Below are 16,536 nucleotides of genomic sequence, written 5' to 3' on the forward strand. Positions count from 1 at the left end.
ACCTTCAGTTTGGGCAAACTCGATATAAAATCTAATTGGCTTAAAACCACTCCATACTAATCAGGCGATTACCGATATGCCGATGAATGGCTCCGAATGCTGTATGAACTATCAGATATCAGTATAAAGCATCAAATCTATGGGAAATCCTATTCTTATAGTTTATAGTAAATAAAATGAATGGATTATGATCATAAAAAAAATGATATTTTGGACACAACCGTATTAGTATTTTATGGGTTTCCAATAGCAAAATGTCGGGTTTAATTTCAAATTAGTATTAAGCACCATTAAATTACATTTCAAAACTAAAAATCAATCAAATCCGACGGTAACTGAAGTAAATTGAAGATTTCTCCGCCATTTTGGAATTTAGGGGTTCCTGAGGAAACTTTGAAGCGGCTCAATATCTTGAAAATACACCATTAAATATTCCTATTCATCATCCTACAGCTCATGCTTTCATATATAAATTCAATTTTTTTAGCTATGTTCAGTACCTATCTATCATATATTTAGTTATGACTACATTTGATCACTTCACTACCTTTTTCGCTTCAACTTTTTAATTATGGTTTTAACACATTGTAGTTTGCATACACAAGTGAAACGGAAAATAATTTTCAACAATAGGTGGGACGATATTTCGCATCGTCGCCAATCGCCGAGCGGCATTCGAGGTGGGAGCAAGTCGATTTTTTTGTGATGGCGTCGTAAGAATATATTCTTATATTGTGTAAAGATTACTAAAAAACGTTATGCCTGTACTCTAAAAAGCAAACATGTCAATGAATATATTATTATTATTGCTAATATAACAATAAACATAACACTGAATGGACGCAAGTTGAATTTTTATGACAAATTATGTTCCGTTCGGCACGCGTCATTAGCACAATCCATAGTTACGATCTTTTTAGAGTTTTAGACCATGCCTCAGCTGAGGTATAGCTTTAAGTTGAAAGGGTGTTACACAACGCATCAGCTGTCAACGCTTGTATGTTAAATAGTTTAAAATTTTTCACGGGAAACAGTGCTGTCATCTTTTTATAATGCCAGAATGTAGACGAGGCTTTTCATAGTTAATTCACCCTTGTCTGTTCATAACAGAAACCCGTAATAAGATACATTGGCTCTCAAGTGAAGATACTATTAAGCACTCACTAATAAGCGAAGCATAAATTACATCCACATAGTTTATATTATAATATTAACAGACTCTGTTACGAGTAATGATTGTTAGCCCTTCGGCCAACACATTGTGCGCTTTCCTGGATCAAACAGATATCAAATCAATCAAAAACACAACATGATTTTTTGCCCAGGCTTTAGGAATCTCTGTAGACCAATGTATCGTGCCGAATTTTAATACTTCCTGTAGGAAAAATAAATCAATAGGTATGCACATTTGTGGCAATTACATAGGTAGATATAGTATATATTATATGCTTAATATATTTTCGTGGTTAAATTATTTTTTACGTGTGAAGGTAAATGTTAGGTACTAATTCTGCACAGTTGGTCAAAAATACATTTTGACTATATTTTTAGCACATTCTATGAAATTAGCATAAAGTATGTACCCATCTAAGTTTAGATGGTTTAGAAATATTATCAACTATGACCATGTAAATAAATCATAAAATTATCATAAATTCGAGTGTGTTTATTTACTGTTGATTCAAAAATGTCTTATTAGAATGTTGATTCTCTGAAATTTAATATGCACGGAATCGATTAAGGCATGGGTCTCCAACCTTTTTCGAGTCGCGACCCCTTTTTCTGACAGCCAAGATTTCTACGACCCCCTCCCCCCCGTCCGCCACATTTGGATGAAATCAAATAATTTGTAATTAACTATTTTTTTTTATTCAAACGAATAATTCACAAGATTTAAGAATATATCATACTGATTATTGAACATTATATAATTTAGAAAAACACTTTCTGAGAGAGTATGTTATAACCAATAGAAAAAATCTTTTTTGAAAAAAGTAAGCCACCCGGCCGGGAATCGAACCCTGCATCTCATATGGGTAAGCGCCCCAATCGGCGCATTTTATCCAATATGCTACGGTATGACATACTAATAGCGACAAATTTAAACTATTGGTCATTTCAATACCTACTCACTGATTTCGAAGAACGCTAATGAGTAGGTATTAAAAAGATTTTTTCTATTGGTTATAACATACTCTCTCAGAAAGTGTTTTTCTAAATAAAATAATTTGTATTATATAGATTGTTTTTAAATTTGGCAAATAAATGTCAATTTCATACATTTAGGTTCCATCGCTATGTTATATAAAATATTAAGGTTTCTTTTAACATCTTTGTTTAAAATATACTTTTAATATGAGTATAGAGATATATTAGAAATAATCGTTAAATAAGATTTCACATAGTTAATTTCGTTAGCTATTGATTGTTTACTGTCAAATAGTACACTGTCTGGCATTGGGTTTGCTTCTACTTTTAAATTAACAATCATGCATTCGGTTTCAGCATATATCTGTACATATGTTAACTGTCAAGCATTCATCTTTTTCTACGGCTCTATGAAGATTATGTAATTATATTTTTTGGCTTAACCCGATATAATTTTTTTTATATCGCACCCCAAGTGACCGTAGCACCCCTAGAATATGCCAACACAAAAAATAGCATTCAAGGATGCAAACTCTCTGAACTAGATAAATCTAATATAATATATAATTATTATTATGTATTAACCAGATATTCGTTCTCAATGTGTATTAAGATTTATATTTGGTAATGAAATAATTCATGAATATTGAAAAATCACACGAACAATGTATGTTTAGAAGTATTTATGAACTGTCAAAAAAAATTGACTCTTTTCAGTAATTTTGACATACTCCATCATGCATGTAGGTACCTATTTTAAATTTAACGAGACTTGCGACAGTCTATTACCGGGTAAATAATGATATCTTCAACTTTTCTGCATTATTAACTCAAAATGTAAATTTTTTGAGTTGCCATAGTTTTAAACTAGCGAACACAAAATTAATAGGAACTGGCGTATCCTACAGGTTGTACCCTACATCAGTGACGTCCCTAGACAAAATGCCGCCCCTAAGCAGAGCCAATATGCCGCCCCATTTTTATACAGTTTTTTTTACCATCATTTCATGGCTCCAATATCTAAGAAATGTGTTGTTTGGATACATTAATAACGAAATATATACCGCTTAATTTAATCTAAATGCCATCTCTACTTCGGTAGATAATATTGCGGGTCCACGGTTTCAGATACATTTAAAAATACATCTGACAACTTTCAAAACTCGACTGGCAAAAATATTTGGATAAATTTATTAGGTTATTATGTACCTACCTATAATTAAAATATAATTCGAAAATATGCACGTGTCATTGCTGGTCATCAAGGACGCGACGTCCAAGAACAACGGAAGTAAACTAGACATCGAAAACTCGACAAAAAAATACATTCCTGTTAAACCTTTCATGTTAATTAATACATTTTGTTTCCAACCAGTGAGCTCATTTTTTTAATGAAAAGATATTCCCGTTATTACTAAGTTTAGGTACCTATTTCTATATATACCTAATGATTCTCCTCGATTTGCCGCCCTTCGGGCAACTGCCGCCCCCAAGCGACGCTCAATCTGCCTACCCCCACGGGACGTCACTGCCCTACATGCTACAGAGACACATAAAGTGTTAATGAATATGTAATTTTCAATAGTCACGTGCATTCAATATTGGGTGCAGTGCACGCTTCGTTATACTTGGCTTTTATAGCCTGCCCGTCATAACGTACCCTGCTTCAAAACCTTGGTCCATGGCGATGACTAGGAGTGTGATGTTTAAATTATTTTAATAAATCAAAATTAAATAATCACTTAGTATTGGATATTCGCAACTTCAAAACAGTGATATTCTTAAAAAAAAAAAAAACAGTAAATCGTGGTGTCAGTAACCCTTGATCACATCATTCGCATCTGTGAACGAACCAACACAAAGCACAGTTCTATCGCAATGTTCTAAATTCGGATGTGTATGAAAGAGATAAGTACCTACATATGAACGGTTTATCTCATCGCCTTTGTTAAATTATTATCCTCAAGTTAAATCGTTTGTTGACATGAGGATAACATCGAAATCGTGAGATAAATAAATCGGCCGAGTCGAAAACATCGTGCCATTTCGTGGCATGTATTTTGGCGTAGGTGCGAGCACATCAGTCAAAATAAGAGAGAATTCTTTGAGTATTCGGCTTAAAATCAACATTAAAATGACTCATACAAGCAGAAGAGTGTATACATAAAACGAGAAAATAACAAATCGCGAAACTTGCAAACAAGATAAGCACGAAAATAGAAAACTCAAAATACACAAACAAATATTTTCAAGATATTCAGCGTTTAATTGGTGGTAATTCGTGACAATTAATTATTACAAAATGGGTTATCACTAGTAGTCAGAGTGCTAATTAAATATAGTGTTGAGTCCCGGTTTTTAACATTCCTAACATTTTAACTGTAGTGTCACCATATGGGTGACCGGACAAAACAGAACAATGACAAAACAGAACAGTGACAAAACAGAACAGCCAGGGGGAAAATGAAACATTAATTTTTGTGGAATCTATTTAGGTTAGGTTAGGTCATTATTTCGTTGTAACTAGTCACCCAGTCATTTTGATTATTATAGTGATTAAGATGAGATATCCTAAGCTTGCCGGCAAAGTCCCGTTTATTTGAGGCTTTCTAGCGATTAGGAATGTAGAAATTAGGTAAGTATATAATTTGATTTATTATGACGTATTGAAAATCTGTAAATCTATCAACATAATAGAGATAGGACAATTTCAATATTAAATTTATATTTTTCCTGAAAGGTCATAGTTATATTTATCGTTGTTCTGTTTTGTCATGTTCTGTTTTGTCATGTTCCGTTTTGTCATGTTCCGTTTTGTCATGGAACCCACCATGTTACCTTCATTTCGTTATTTTCATATTTCTTTTATTCATAGAATCATAAATATTGAATTTAATTAAAATGTTATTATTTTCAAAATCGATAGTATTATCTAGTAAAAGTAAATAGGTATATATAATTGATAGATATCGGTTAGATTTCATTTACGTTGTAAATGCACATTGCAAATAGAGCGTCGTATTCCATTGCGAACAAAAGGGATACATAGATCTAAAAATATAAGCGACAAAGAGACACATACTCAATTATTGTGAAAAAGATATATGAATGTAAGGGTTGAAAAAAGTTAGTATTATGACTTGTAGGCTGTAAAAATGTATATAAATATGTACTATTATGATTATAATTAAGTTTTGGTGCCTTTTTGATAATTTCATAGAAAGGCAAATAATGACGATGAAACATTAGTTATTTATGTTAAAATAGGCATCTACTGTAATATTGACATATTTTTTTTTCGACCATGTCCGATCCTAATATGATCCTATGGGCCTCCACAGAGTAGAGGTTTGTATTAACAGATTTTATTTTTTTACGAGAAATGGATGTCAGCCACTTGCTCAACCTATTAGGTCCATACCTGACTCACACACAAATTGAAAAACAATATGTGTACTTGCCAGACCCTGGATTCGAACCTGAGACCCACGGCGTGATAGTCCAACGCTTAAGCCACGCGGCCACCGTGGGTGTATTGACATTATTGTACGGTAACCAAAGGTGACACCATCGGAACGGACATAATTTATTGCCATCGTAAAGGGAATGTTGAACATCATATTTCTACTTTTTTCCTAAACTACATAATAGTATGTTAATATGTCGACGGATACCTATCGAAAAATTCGTAACAACGATTATAACTTGTTGCCAATGTGGACACGGCATTACATTTCTTCTTTGTATGTTCTTTTACTAAATGATTGGACTAATTAAAACTATTATATTTCTTATATTTTTAATAGCAAACTTTAAATCAAACAGTCGATAGGTTTAGTCGCATTATTTTAATCGATTTTCAACGATCAGTTTGCACCTGTGCCTACGGCTACTAATTGAAAAAGTAAACGAATACCATTAATTATTTTTATCTAAGTTTATTACACGCGTAAAATTACAACATGTCCACACATTGAGTAGGTTTATAGATCTTGTCAACAGCGAATGTCGTATCTCGTATATTCTACCAGTGTAGGAAAGAAACAACGCAAGTATGCAAGGTTAGATTTTTCTGACGGTATACGGTATACCTAATAGGGCTATTATTCGGCCACGCGCGACCGTATCCGGAAATTTGTACGTAAACAGTTCACCGCAGGACATTTATTCGTGCGCAGCAGTACGTGAAATATGGGTTCGTGTAACATTTAATCAAATGATGAATTCTTCGTTGAACATTTCACCGTGGAGTATATTTGTACGTATGCTACAACATGTGGCGAATTTTATGAGATGTATTTACTAGGTTAGGTTAGGTTAGGGTTAATCTAATTGGAACAGTACTATTTGCAAACTATCGCCGCATTTTGTAAGATACGTACAAATGTATTCCACGGTGAAATGTTCAACGAAGAACTCGTCATTTGATAAAATGTTATACGAACTCATGTTTCACGTACTGCGGCGCACGAATAAGTGTCCCACGATGAACTGCATACGTACAACTTACACGCGCGACGATAATTATCATAATTATCGTAAAATCTAACGAGGTTGCCGGCAACATGTTGCCAGTGTGGACCCGGCATTATAATCCGCCGCGTTAGCCGCTCGGCCATCGTGGGGTAGATTATTAGTGTATCGCATTAGGCATTTTTTCTTCCAACTTATCCATTACTCGATTCAACACACGATCACTACAAATTTGACATTTAAATAATTTGCCACTTTCCATATTTATATCACACCTGTGTACCCACCTACCGCCGGCTAACGTATGCTGTAACTTGCAACTGACGTAACGGTAGGAAGTAAGTAGGTCGAGCAGATCTGCTCTGATGGCTGGCTGTGACGTTCGTTGAATAATAATCATTGCGGAGAAAGCAAAACTTGAATGACTGATCCATTCATGCATTCTTGTCCGACGTCTCATGGACGTCTCCGACAGAGACGTCTGGTGACCGAACGGAGGAAGGGCCTTTAGAATTTGGTTTCTTTTATTTCTTCAGAAAACTTCGTTTTTATGAATTGAACCATTTGCGAGATATGGCGCGTGGCGATCGAAATAAAAAGCAGCTGGCGAGGTGCGGAATTTGCAAGGTGTTTACGATGCGTTGTTCAGTTACGAGAAGAACGTTCCCGCACTGGGCATCTCGGGAAGTAGATCGACGACAGACAATAATCGTATCTGGAAAACGATCTCGGAGAATCGTTTGACGAACAAAAAAAATCGACATACACCACAACAAAAAATCTAGGTGAGTGGCGTACCGTTTCAACCAAGTCTTTTCAATCCAAAGCCATCAGGAAGAGTAGTAGCAAAAGGCTGCAGAGAGCTTTGCGCCTAGCAGCTAAGCTGAAAAACCCGCCCCTCCTGTAGGTTCTCCGGTATTTGATTACGTAGTATTTATTTTAAGGCGATACTTCAGTGAAACGGAAAATAATTTTCAACTATAGGCGCGACGAAATTTTGGACTCGCTGGCAGCCTGAGAGCAAACGTCGAGGTGTCAATACGCCATTTTGTTTCGTGATGGCGACGGGGGTATTAATTCTTAAATCATGTAAAGATGACTAAAAACGTTACCCATTTACTTTAAAAAGAAAACATGTCAATGAATAGGTATATTATTATTGTTACTAATAGAACAATAGTAGTGCCCACTACCACCCGTCATATATGCACGGCCGCTTTCTATGACGCTTTAAACGTGTCTGAAAGAAGTGATTTTAAGTGCTCATTCCGTCCCGAGACGGAACCGCACGGGACTGATGCTGCAACCATGCACCGTAGTGCTTAAAGAAGAAAGTTAAGAAAGAAAATGTCGGTTTTTGGACTGGCTCTGTTGTCCGCTGACGTTAAGCGCTTTGTGTACCCGCATACTGAGTGTCACGAATTGAAATGGATGAGAGAAGAGTCGGGACTATCCCGCTCCCCACACGACGCTGCAAATTTCTCAAATGCCGCAAAGTTGGCTTCGGTTGCTACCAGATCTACATGACCAATAATTGGGCCCGTATAAACGGTACATTAAATGGACGCATGTTGGATTTATATGACAAATTATATTTCGGTCGGCATGCGTCATTTGCACCCGCGACCCGCAATCCGCGCATCGCCTAGCCACGATCTTTTTAGACCATGCCCCAACTGAGGTATAGCCTTAAGTGGGCGCGCTACTCGAAAAAATGACGCGTGTCACCCCAGCGCTTCATGGGCTTTATGCTTTAGGTCAAACCTAGATATTTGGCTCGGTTATGCCAGAACCCCAACGCTAAAAGCTAACGGAGTATAGTGTACACCGATTGTATTTCCCCTTTTCCCATTATCTGTGAAAGTGAAGCATCACACACTGCTTGGGTGAAGTATTACATAATTTTAGCATCAAAATACCGTTGTCTACCATCGTTTATTGACCATATAAAACTAAAAGTACGTCAATAAAAATATAAATTTCCTAAATTAAACTTCAAACATTTAAATTGCCAGTCATAAAATTATGAAATGGCGCTGTCTTGCATTGGACGCACAACAAGCAGTAAAAACATAAATAACACGATTAGAATTAATAATATTGTATGCAGGTAATTTACGATGAACGTAGTATGTTATGAAACTTGTGGTAGAACTCTTGCAAATATTATAATCATTATTGTTCATATTGATTGGTGGGAAAAGAAATGGAGCTATCTAACTTGATGATAACAGATAAAAGGATAGTTGATTGGGAAAATCTTTAGGAATGGGGAGCAATTCGGTGTTAAAATCTTGTTAGGCCATAACATAATGTTGTTACACTACTAAAAATTCTCTATAACTCCTTGGTTAGAATCAGACGTGTGAGTGTCTATTGTTTGGACCCCGCATTAGTTGAAGTACGGCCAGGGACCAGGGCCCAGAAGAAATTTTTGAGACTACTTTACTTTCGGCTGTATGGATATTATCCGTGGCTCTATCTGACTGACTTTCTCTTAGGCATGCTTACATATTGTAGCTTAAAGTTTAGAAGGGATCTTTATTCAGCTACATATTTTTTCCGACTTATACGCGGCGTGATTGGAAACTCTGCCATTCTTGGTGGTGTTGGCTTGTGCGTCTCTGATAATTATCTTAGGAATCAAGGGCATCCGTTGTTTGTTTTCCCAAGGTGCAGAACTAACCTGCCACTAGTAATGCCAATTGGGAGCGCAACAACTGTGTTTAATAAAATCGCTTCGGATATTGATATATTCCACTTACGTGAAGGTGAATTTCGATGGACGTAGTTTTTAAGATACGGTCTATCAACCTAGTTCACTCTGTGTGCTTCGAAGTACTTTTATTTTTCTTATTTTATTTCTTACGTTATTACTTATTGTATTATTTACTCACATTACCCTGTATTTTTATTTTAAAAATTGTTAAGACTTATTTTTTTATGTCATGTCGTGAACGCTTTGAATTTATAATTTGTTATGTTCATTATATTATGTAAAATAAATAAATTTGAATTGAATTGATAACGACTCAAATAGATAGGTACAAAATATCACTAGTGTCATCACTGTCATTATCAACAATAATTGAATAGAGATGATATACATTGTTATTGATACGTTGGTAGTTATAATTTTTGGTTTTCATTTTATTTTTTATCGTAGGGGAGCCTCGAAAAAAAAATCGGTTAGGTACATGTTCAAACACGCGCGTTAACATGATCTTACTCCCTACTTCAGTTTTAGTTTGTAAATTTATGGCTACGACCGTATGTTGTAGCTTAACCACTGGGGAATGCCAAAAGAAATGGCGTATTTCAAAAAAACACTACCTTATTCTGAGGTCAATAATTATTATAAAGCAATCATTATTAGTATGATGTTTATCACACTTGAATGGTCAACGACATAGCTTATAATTAGTATCTTTAGAATTATCTTCAAATGTGTTAATCTTGCCAATTTTTTGAATAATAAAATGCCTAATTCTTGTAAAATTTGGGATCACAGAGATTATCAATATAATTTTTTATCGTAAATATTTCACTATAATAATGTCGACATAAATTATACTAATGGTTTTATAAATGCGTTTAAAAATTAATAACTTGCACCACTGCACATGCATGTACTGAAATATGACTATATTCTAAAACATTAGAGCGAGAGGTTTAAAAGAATACTATTTTATGTAATAAAAATACTTTATGCAGTCATTAAATGTTTAAAATAAATATAAAGGATAATAAGGCTTCAAAATTATATAGATAGATTATCTACAACGTTTAAGGAATGTCCAGGATAATGCTTTGAAAATACAATAAAAGTTCCATTTTGACGTACGCTGAGCATGTCCGCCCTTAAGTATCCTCGAGAATTTTTAAATTATGTTACGTTTATCAAACATTTTTATATGGAAGTGGTCTATCTAATTATCATATTATTTCATTTCCGAGGACGCCATCCAACTGAAACCACTAATCGCCCGAAAGTTGCACCATAACGCAATTTACCATTATAATTGTTTTTTTATTCATGTATTTATAATATGTTTCTTGTATATTTTAAATAAATTATATTATTAGCATCTGTTATGAACATAAAATTAAATAAATCATATTAAATTTCTTCGTATTTACATCCTTTGAGCCCCAGTATCATTTGCCAAGGACACGACATTCTCATGATTCATAAAAGACCATAAAATATGTAGAATTTTATATAATTTAATGTCATAGACAAAACTCATTTTTTGCCCAATGTCGCAGTGAAATGGATAATTATATTATAACTTAAATATCGTATTTATGAATCTCTTGGTCCGTGGATAGTCAATAAAGCATATTATTTAGAAATAAATAAAATTTATCAAGGTTTTCTCGAACGAGTTACAATCACAACTAGGTACCAATAGTATAAATCATTTCACTCACAGTTTGCATTGCAAAGTGCAATGATGCAATATAAGAACGAATCGACTTTTTAAAGGTATGAATGAGGCGAGGAGAAGACGTGTCGAAAGAATATGTACCGGTTTCTGTTCGAGATTTCTCTACCATCAGAATCGCCCCACGAATACATAGACTATTAAACTGGTTGCTTGATTGGAGACAGGGATATAAATAAAACATTGACTTTCTTATTCGAAGTTCATTTCAATTTTCCAAAGTTTTTTTTGTTGTTTCTACCACATTAGTGTTGGGGGTCGGTTCGGTCTATATACCCATCGTCAGAGTGACACTAGGATAACCAGTGGCAGCTCTAGTACTTTGTGGGGATATTACAGATATTACGAATCAATGCTCCGGTACAAGTCGGTTATGTGGAATACAACGGCAAACACATTTTGAAAATAGCCGATATACTCGATTATTTGTTAGGTTAACCTAACCAAACCTAACCTAACCTAAGCTAACCTAAGCTAAAAATCAATCCAGTATATCGGGTATTTTCAAAATGTGTTTGCCGCTGTATTCCACATAACCGACTTGTACCAAAACATAAATTATCTGCGTTAAAACAATGCTTTCAAACAAACTGACTTAGTACCTATCTAATATTAGTATATTATAATTCACGTATAATATATAACATAACAGATAGTTAGGACAATTCGGCTCCGAGACTGGATGCTACCCAATCAAATGAAATTCGAAAATAAATAGACGTCCGTGAATTAAAGGTACAATTAAGGTATACCTACTTATAGGGCACGGTGGGTCGGCAACAATGCATAACAAGGGTGACAGTATGATCAGTGATCATGCAATATTAATACTCACACTATGACTAAAAGTGGCGGAGCACACTGCAAGATTTGATCTTATTTAGGTATGGGCCCAATATTGAAGCTCGATTTGATATAAATAAAAAAGATTTCAAGTTATAGACATTTATATTTTTATAAAAATCGATGTTTTTTTTTTTAATAAATATAGAAAATATTAAAACTATGAATTAGTCAAAAAATTCTTCATGAGATTATAGGAAACTAAATAAACTAAATTTTAATAATAAATATGATCATAAAATAATATGGAATAATAAGATGGGATCATTTAACAGTAATATAATTGTAAGTTTATCTTTGATAAAAATTATTTTCTTTTTAATGTTTTCAGATACGTAAATTATCAAAAAAATATCTCAATTTGCAAGCTTTGTATGTTTCCGCTAGGTGCCTCTGGTAGGTAGAGGATTTGCCTTAAGGCTATACCTCAGTTGATGCATGGTCTAAAAAGATCGTGCCTAGGCGATGCGTGGATTGCGGGTCGCGGGTGCAAATGACGCATGCCAAACGAAATATAATTTGTCATATAAATCCAACATGCGTCCATCTAATGTTCTGTTTATTGTTCTATTAGTAACAATAATAATAATATGTTCATTGACACGTTTTCTTTATCATGTAAATGGGTAACGGTTTTTAGTCATCTTTACACGATTTAAGAATAAATACCCCCGTCGACATCACGAAACAAAATTACGTATTGACACCTCGACGTTCGCTCTCCAAATGCCAGCGAGTCCAAAATGTTGTCGCGCTATACTTGAAAATTATTTGTCGTTTCACTTATGTATCGTCTTAAAGTCATCGCAGAAAGACAGAGTGCAATGTTCATTCTTTCACACAGGAGTGGTGTAGTTTCAGTATTTTTTATTTATGTTTAGTATTAATTTCACAAAAAAGAATAATTACGTCTACGGATGTAAAATAACTTTGGGGGTTAAAACAGTTTTAAAAGAGGAGTTAATTCTTAAACGTATTTTTGGAACTGGAAACTAAGGAAACAAAAACGACAAGGTTATAATTTTTTACATATTCATATTCCGTACATATTGAAAAATACTATTAACGGATCGTCAGTTTTTTAATTTACATGAAAATCGTATCAAACAGATAATCTAATACATTAATAATAATAACACATCGCATCAATATTCTCACTTTTCGTGATTAAGGATGTTCGTGCTCATTCGCGCAGTGTTATGTCTACGCCAGTGATTTCCAACATTTGTTGGCGGAACCCTTGAAACATTTTGTTAAACCACGGGAATTCCTACTTGGCTGACACATATTTAGGTCTTAGGAAAATTCTTGGGATATTGATACACATCCACAGACATTTACAGTGTAAAATATGTCATCTCCACGGAATCTACTCCCCATAGTTGTATTAACTATTTGAAATTTAACATATTTCCTACATTATTTGGATACACAAAAACGCTTTGATGTTTGGGTGAGCTATAAAGCTTATAAGAGGAAGAGGCTTACAAGATTATAATTTAGACTTCTTAAATTTTCAAGGAGCCTTCGTTTTTATTTTCATAAAGCAGATATTGCGAAATGACGAAATTTATTTCTTAATTATTGCTTTCGTATGTACCTATATACATTTAGGATCATTTGTTATACCTAAGCGACTTAGGGATGCTGCAAGATTGCAGTGATCAACTCAGCAGCGATTAATTGTTATAAGTATTTCACTATCAAGCATATACAACATTGTAGGTATTTATACTAAAAAATATTTATTTACGATATGAACAATAATTAAATACAATTAAAAGAAATTCTAGAAAAGAAATTACTAGGTGAATTTAAGTTACCGCAGCGTTCCCACCCGTTTTTAACTTAAAAAATGCTCTTATTTGATTATTTTCCAAATTTAATTTACTAGCTCAATTTTAATAAAAATTATAAAAAAATAAAAAAAATCTATTGATAAAATGAATCCGATGAAATGACATTTCCACCGAAAAAAATGAATGTTAAAATTAAAAAAAAAGAAATACTTATCTGACGATATAATAATAAAATGCAAATCATTTTATGCGCCGCCTGTGAACGGCGGGCCGACAGTTTCAGACTCATGTGTTAATAATAATAATAATAATAAAGAATAATAACATTATCATTTTTAACACTACAACAGGAAATGCGACCCACAGTAGTAAGGCAGTGTGGTGAAAAAATCACATTAATGCCAAGGCTCTGAGAAAAATCACATAAATGTATTGTAACCTCACCGGACCGAACCCCGAGCCCCTGGATGAGAAGCCAATGCACAGGAACCGTGCCAATGCCTTACGAGGAATATAATAATAATTATTATATTATCCTTCACTTGAATGCAAAGTGTTCTACTTGCAAACCTTCCAATGCATAACAACACTCACTCAAGAATGATAACTAGTTTTCAATTAAAAACATTTTTTTCGACTTTATTATAACAGCAATAAGGAAAACAGAAAACTGTCGTTTTTTATGAGTTTAATTTACTTCTACCTAGTAATAATAATTATTATGATACAAACTTGACGGGTGTTGTTTTGAATAACAGTACATATATATATATATATATATATATATATATATATATAATAATGTTGTCTGTTTGACGTCCCGAACTTAAAAATATCCAAAGTAGGCGACGCCCATAGTAATGAGACAATTTTTTTCTGGTGGTAAGGATTATTGGGCGATCGTCTTTATAAAATTTACTAATATGTCAACGTATGTTCGATCTCAATATTATAAGGCGAAATGTAATACGTAGAATTTACATATAACCCTCGTACTTAAATTTCAAAGCTTGAACACCCACATAGCATCATCAAAATTGATTTCCCACAGCACCCAAATAAACTGTAAGTCTTCAACAAAAATATGTACCGCCAGTGTTCGTGTATGCGTGAGAAAAATGAACCATTAAGGGGGGACATGCTCGTCGAAGGTCAAAATTGAGTTTTTATTGTATTTTCAAACCATGATCCTGGACACTCCTTAAACGTTGTAGATAATCTATTTATATAATTTTGAAGCCTTATTATCCTTTATAGTTATTTTAAACATTTGATGACTGCATAAAGTATTTTTGTTACATAAAATAGTATTCTTTTAAACCTCTCGCTCTAATGTTTTAGAATATAGTCATATTTCGGTACATAACTGTGCAGTGGTGTTAAGATTTTTTACGTTTATTAATTTTTAAACGCATTTATGAAACCATTAGTATAATTTATTACGAGATAATTTTTGTAAAATATTCACGATAAAAAATTATATCGATAATCTCTGTGATCCCAAATTTGACAAGAATTAGGCATTTTATTATTCAAAAAATCGGCAAGATTGACACATTTGAAGATGATTCTAAAGATACTTATTATAAGCTATGTCTATGACCATTCAAGTGTGATAAACATCTTATGAATAATGATTGCTTTATAATAATTATTGACCTAAGAATAAGGTAGTGTTTTTTTGAAATACGCCATTTTTTTTGTCATTCCCCAGTGGTTAAGCTACAACATACGGCCATAGCCATAAATTGACAAACTATAATTAAAGTAGGGAGTAAAATTATGTTAACGCGCGATGTAAGTGGCAACGAATAGAATGAAACGAGTATAGGGAGGAATACAAGTAACAGTGGATCGATTATGATGACGTTATATTAAATATTGTTTTGTCAAGGTAAACATCAAAATCTTTCATCACCGAACCATTGCTCCTAAAAATTCATTAATTAGAATATTATCTAATATTAATAATGCGGTCATTATATTATATAGAGAAAAAATGTAGCCAGTTTTTTTTGATAACTGGTTTTATTGGTTTATGGCAGTACTTTCTTACGATTAATATTTTATATGTAGGATTTATCAGTGGCAAAGACTCCATACTTGGCGATTACTTAAATCCTACCTTCATAATAAAAAAAATAATTGCCTAATAACGTATTTAAATAATAACTTAATCTATTGTACGTATGTATTATAAATATTGATTGTCGATTGATTGAGCTATAACGGAAATATATCAATATAACAAAGGCTTCAACTAATTTAGTACATTTCACGCATACAACACATACAAACGATTAATAAAGTATTGTAAAAAACACACACACAATATCAAAATCTGAGATTATATGAGCTATATTTAATCTATGGCTATATTATGTATAAAAGCCTTACATGTTTACAGCAGTGGCGAGGTAGGTTGTTGAGATTTGACATAAATACTGTAGGTACACTAAACATTGTCCTTCACTCTTATTTGTTTTCATTGAACTAAGAATACAAATTACAGACGGTTGATAGTCTGTGTTTTAAAACTCAATCAAACCCTGCGTAATTCAAGCCATTTATAAACCATTTATGAGAAATAAATTCGCTGTGTTTGTGGTTTGGACTATTTGGCCCTTTTTTTTTTTGACGAATAGGTCAAAGAAAATCGCCGTTGATTCCATCTTAAAATATAAAACATAGAAAGGGGAAACATAGCGAGATGTACGTGCATGACTTCTCTTCGCCAACTGTATACTGTTAGTGCTGTGTATAAATAACATCAAATTGTGATTTAGCTTTTAGCAGGTTATATCGACGAGGAAATCGTGCAATAA

The 16,536-nt window shown here is 33.5% G+C and overlaps 1 protein-coding gene across 1 annotated transcript in view; it reads right to left on the bottom strand.

The window, feature by feature from the left end:
- LOC147071259 (cell growth regulator with RING finger domain protein 1-like) overlaps nucleotides 1-16,536 on the bottom strand; it is a 130,645-nt gene that overhangs the window by 58,893 nt on the left and 55,216 nt on the right. The gene's annotated exons all lie outside the window — the stretch shown is intronic.

Source organism: Rhyacophila brunnea, unplaced genomic scaffold, assembly GCF_057557595.1.
Source record: "Rhyacophila brunnea isolate RB1 unplaced genomic scaffold, BYU_Rbru_1.0 scaffold_20, whole genome shotgun sequence".
NCBI classification, from domain to species: domain Eukaryota; kingdom Metazoa; phylum Arthropoda; class Insecta; order Trichoptera; family Rhyacophilidae; genus Rhyacophila; species Rhyacophila brunnea.